Genomic DNA, 6,000 nt, shown 5'->3' with positions numbered 1-6,000 from the left:
CCCAGTCGTGCTAACTGGAACCTTCTCCTCCTCTAAACTTCAGTAGGTCAGATCCATTTTTTAAAATTAGATGTTTACCTGCTAGACTCAGAAAACGAATCCTGAGCTTTTCCCTCATAGCTTCTAGGTTAAAATGGTTATTTGAGAAAAAATAAAAAGAGAAGACTCTCCCTACCTCATAAAAGAAACCTTAGGGCTTGCCTGGTGGCGCAGTGGTTGAGAGTCCGCCTGCCGATGCAGGGGACACGGGTTCGTGCCCCGGTCCGGGAAGATCCCACATGCTGTGGAGCGGCTGAGCCCGTGAGCCATGGCCGCTGAGCCTGTGCGTCCGGAGCCTGTGCTCCGCAATGGGAGAGGCCACAACAGTGAGAGGCCCGCGTACAGCAAAAAAAAAAAAAAAAAAAAAGAACCCAACAACAACAGCAAAAAACCCTTAAAACGTTTGTCTCTGACAATCCGTGACTGTGAGCACTGCAGAAGTCACTTCTGCTGCTTGATTTTCTGGTAACAGGGGATTGTTTTTTTCCAAGTCTGAGGAAGAAATCGATGCTGTGTGACATTTTCTTATCCAGGTTTTCTGATGTTCACAACTGACCTTTGCTGACTGTCCTTCACTTCTCCATGTGAGACCTTGTTCCGCATCCTGGTTGGTCTGGAAGGGCTTTGGTCTCGCACTGCTGAGGCCTCCATTTACTGGCTGGCAGCCCCCTGAGTTCATGTGAGGAGTGGAGTTCTGAAGAGTCATGTAGGTTTCCTTTTATTATGTTACTAGTTAGTCCAGACAGGTTTAGTCCAGACAGCTAACCTGCAGCACAGGTGTTACGAAAACAAACTTGGGTCTGCTTGCCCCAGCATGGTAAAGCCAATCCACTGCCCCCAGGTTGTGGTGAGGAAAGGGCAGTGTTTACTGTGTTTAATTGCAGGCACCAAGCAAGGAGAACAGGGAGCTCAACGCTCAAAAGACCCAAACTCCCCGATGGCTTTCAGGGAAGGCCTTTTAAAGACAGGGGAGGGAGGGGGCTTGTGGAGGGCATGATCAGCTCATGGACATTCTTCTCATTGGTTGGTGGTGAGGTAATTGAGAGTCAACATCTTCAACCTTCTGGTTCCAATTGGTCTGGGGTCTCCGTGCTTGTGGGCAGCATGCAGTTAACTTCTCCCACCTGGAGGTGGTTTCAGTATCTGCAAAAGAGCTCAAAGAACATGGCTCAGAATATGATCTACAGCCCTGGAGGAGGAACTAAAGGTCCTTGACTTTGTTTAATGGCTAAACTATTATCATTTTGTCTTGCTTGACTGTTTTCCTTTCTTTCTGCATTTTCTCACTTCTCTGATTAATTTACTCTTTGGAACTCAGGGAAGACCTATGAGGCAAAGGTTTCTCTACAGACAAGAGGCAGGTGGAGGGCATAGCGGGGATGGGGGGGTGGGTGTGGGTGGTGTGTGTGGTGTGTGTGTGTGGGTGTGTGTGTCTCTCCTGGGAGGGCCCCACAGGGTCCCAAACAGTCACACATCAGCTATGATCTGGACTTCAAGAAAAGGTTGTTCCCATAGAGCGTGCTTTTTCTTGGATCACTTCACTTTTTTTACCCAAAGAGTGATTGTTGTATAAAAATATAAAGGATTCCTTTTTCCAAATAAACCTGTCTTTTCCAATTAATCTGGGGTCCTTAGAAACTAGTAAAATAATGTAGGTGAAAGACATTAGGTATATAGGTATAAACAGAGGAACAATATAGAAACTATGATAATGCACTTTATGAGTGGATCTATGAGTTTTTTTGTTTGTTTGTTTGTTTTTTGCGGTATGCGGGCCTCTCACCGTTGTGGCCTCTCCCGTTGCGGAGCACAGGCTCCGGACGCACAGGCTCAGCGGCCATGGCTCACGGGCCCAGCCGCTCCACGGCATGTGGGATCCTCCCAGAGCGGGGCACAAACCCGTGTCCCCTGCATCGGCAGGCGGACTCTCTACCACTGCGCCACCAGGGAAGCCCTATGAGTATTTTTTAAATTATTATTTACTTTAATTAAGGAGAAATAACTAGAATCCACCTTGGCGATTTCAAGAAGGCTTTAGTACTTGGAATGAAAAATAGTTTAAAGCTAGGGAAAGTAAATAAAATTGTTGCCCTAAATACAGCTGCAGGTTTTCTTCCTAATTAAATTAGTTGTTTTCCCCCCAGAATTGTGACCTTAAAGAGCTGATGAACTGAAGATGAAGGCTTCGGTTCAAGGCAGAGGTGGCCCCAGGGCATCATCTCAGCAGCTTGGGGATTTTCTGTTGAAGTGGCTAGTTGTTTGGATAAGTGGGGATTCACACCTAGAGGCTTTAGAACTCCATAGGTGGGGTTTGGCTACTCTGCCCTGATCTTCCACAAATAACTTACAGAGATCATCTGAATTTTGTTGAGCAGATTTTTTTTTTCATGTTTCTCTTCTGGCCCATGTAATTTGTACTAAATAGATATAAATAAATGTTGCAAGTCATTTCTTCACAATAAGAGGTTATATGATCACAGCTGAAACAAAAACAGAGATACTATTGAATATAATAGTAAGAATATATAGAGAAATGCTCTTGTGCAACTGTGTTTGGTGGTTTGATTTCCTTTACTCTGGAATATACATACAGAATAGACTCGCCTGTGCCTACTCCAGTAATAATGTATCCTGAATTCTATACAGAGTTTTAGTCCAGAAGGTACCACAGATTCTCTGAGTTCCAAGTTCAACCAACAGGCAGCAGAGGGAGCTGGATGCTTTTGCTACTGAGATTTGTGCTCACTTTGAGGGCTCACAAAATGTCTTGGCGTGCCCTTTCCACGGAGAGGAAAGTAAGGATTCTTATTAAACCACTCGCAAATTGCAGTGTTTTCTTTTCACATTTTTAAAAAATTGAAGTATAGTTGATTACAGTGTTGTGCTAATTTCTGCTGTACAACAAACTGACTCAGTTATATACATTTTAAAAAATATTCTTTTCCATTATGGTTTATCTCAGGAGATTGGATATAGTTCCCTGTGCTATATAGTAGGACCTTGTTGTTTATCCATGCAATGTTTTCTTTATTTCTTTTTATATCTATATATGCTAGGAAGGTGCAGTTGAACCTACACAGTCACTTAGAAGTGATAAGTACTGTGCAGATTTCTATGTTAAGGCAAGTCTGCGTTACGTGTCCTTCCCCTTCCCTCCTCCCCACAATTTAAAAACTAGACAATTGTCAAGGGACCCTGGAACGGCATGGCTTACTCGGTTCTTGAATCGCTGTGGGCACCTACTATTTGTTCATTACACATTGAGTCAACAGAAATATATCGGGCAGCACTGCGTTCAGTGTGTATATTGAGCGCCACCTGGCACATATTGAACCCTTCAAATGGAAGCTTGAATGTTTTAAAAGCCATGGGAGTCTCTACATAAATTTGTCACAAGTTTTTTGCAGGATGAACAGTATGAAGCAGATGGGATTAGCTGATTCAATGAATAAGTTCTCTAGTCATTACTTTCCTCAGACTTGGAGAGAAGATTATGTTAAGGCTACGGAAAGAACAGAGTTTTACCTGAAACGTGACTTTTCCTTTTATGTGAACAGTGCGGGGACACAGTCGGGCGAGCCAGCGGGGGCCGTCTTTGAGAAGGGGTGGGCTTGTGCTTTGTTGGAGGCTACACAGGACTGCAGTCATCACAGGAGGCAGGGATGCGGCTCCAGCTGAGGGTGGCAGTCGTGGGGACCGTGGGACCAGACTGGCCAAGGTTGTTAGAAAAGCAAGCAAGCCAGCACTTGCCAAATGCTGTGTTCCTTCCTACCAGACAAATTGGAGGACGCTCTTCCAGATGGCTGCATTCACCAGTGCAGCAGTTCTCATAGTTTTGTTTTGGATCCTTCACGGTCTTTTTTTTTTTATATATAAATGTATTTGTTTTATTTATTTATTTTTGGCTGTGTTGGGTCTTCATTGCTGCGTGCGGGCTTTCTCTGGTTGCGGTGAGAGGGGGCTACTCTTGGTTGCGGTGCGCAGGCTTCTCATTGCGGTGGCTTCTCTTGTTGCGGAGCATGGGCTCTAGGCACGCGGGCTTCAGTAGTTGTGGCACATGGGCTCAGTAGTTGTGGCTTGTGGGCTCTAGAGCGAAGGCTCAGTAGTTGTGGCTCACGGGCTTAGTTGCTCCGTGACATGTGGGATCTTCCCGGACCAGGGCTCGAACCCATGTCCCCTGCATTGGCAGGCGGATTCTTAACCACTGCATCACCAGGGAAGCCCTCCTTCACACTCCTAACAGGTACTGACAGCCCCACTGAGCAGGCTGCTGGCTGCGCTGTCAGGTCAGGAGAGGAGTTAACCGCTCTCCTTCTGGGCCTCTGTGAGCCAGGCCCCTCGCCCACCGTGGCCGCCGGATTTCCCTGTTTTGCTGGCATCAGGTCCACGCTGATGACACAGGGCTTTGTCCAGCAGGTAGAGGGATGGATCCAGAAGACCCTGCAGGGAGAGCCCATCCTCCCAGGAAGAACTGAGGAAGATAAAAATGAGACCAGAGGCTTTAAAAGGACCAGAATATTTTGGAATGTTTGGCAAAATATTGAAAGTTGCCATCAATAATGACACATAATACTCAGGTCAGAGGGTCCAAGTGCCAGTGTTAATGGTACCTGTGTCTGGTTGGAGGATGCTCTCAGGGCTCAAAGTGAGAAGACAGTTGGGTGGAGATGGCAGGACACCTCTGCCCCCAGGCCCAGAGCTCCTACGGGTCAGAGGACAAGGCCAAACACATCAAGAGCATGAACAGAAGCTGCTTCAAGACATGTATAAATTAAATCCCCACTTTCTCAAATTACCCGTTGGCTTAAAATGTGAAGAACAAAGCAGAGCTCTGCTGACAAAGCCCCAGATCCTCTCTTGGGGGCCTAGTGATTATTCCCAGGGGTGTCCAGCAGGAATAGCCTCCCCCAGGCCTTGTCCTGTGGAAACCCAGCCCAGGCGTCACTGTCGGTTCCTGGGTCGCAGGGCTCGAGCCTCTGTTGCAGGGGCAGGGACAGGGTCGCAGTTGCTGTTGAGACAAACCAACCCCGTCCCTGGGGGGCCTCCTCCCGGCCCAGTTCCTGGGGACTCACGGCAGAAGCCGGGCCGTGTTGTCCTTGGATGTCAGCCCTCTGAAGTCATTTAAGAGCCCCATCAGGCCTGCTTGAGGGGAACTTGGCCCCAGGCCGAGCCCGCCCTCGATCCCCTTGCTGCCTCCGCCCTCCGCTCTGCCGGGGCCCCGGCTCTGACCCTGACGTCCAGCAGCACCCCTGCTGCCGCCTCTGCATGACACCTTCTCAGTCGTGCCCCGAGGCGCCCGCAGTTTCCATCTTCTGGGCCCGGAAGCCCCTGCTCTTCGGTGGCCTTTCCCTGCAATGACATCATGCACTCTTGAACGGTACAGCAGCCGTTCAGATGGTCACTCCTTAGACGGAGTCTCCGGCCAGGGCGTCAGGAGGACTCCCAGCAGCAGGAGGCTCGGTTAAAGCCTTTGGGAATCTGTGAACAACTCATGCCTTTAGGTTGTTGGGTTGTAGGGACAATTCCAGAGATTTGTCTGGAAAAACAGAGGTCTTTATCACAATCTCAAAAAATTTTAATGGGATGGATGTCTTATAATGTTGAGCTTTATAAGGAAGGTGGCATATTCTACTTGGTTATTGATTAGAAGCATTTTACTTAATAGGAGAGTTGCTAAGTTTTTACATATATAAATTTAAAAAAGAAAGAAAAAGAAAAATAGACTCTATAATTATGGTGCCACCCTGCTGAATAGGGTTCAACAGCGTGAGAAAGTCTTGATTTCATGTTGTAAAATTAAAGTGGTTCAGAAATAAAGTTCAAGATGATAGGTTGTGAGAGCAGAAGGAATAAAGCCACTGACTACTTTTTGCAATTACTTTGATATACACACATCAAAACTGTGCTATATTAATCAAGTATTTAGTATTTAAGAACTCCAAAGAGTAACATTTCACAGAC

The sequence above is a fragment of the Mesoplodon densirostris genome, chromosome 17 (genome assembly GCF_025265405.1).
Source record: "Mesoplodon densirostris isolate mMesDen1 chromosome 17, mMesDen1 primary haplotype, whole genome shotgun sequence".
Classification (NCBI taxonomy): domain Eukaryota; kingdom Metazoa; phylum Chordata; class Mammalia; order Artiodactyla; family Ziphiidae; genus Mesoplodon; species Mesoplodon densirostris.
The sequence above is the reverse complement of the archived record's forward strand: the minus strand, read 5'-3'. Positions refer to the sequence as shown.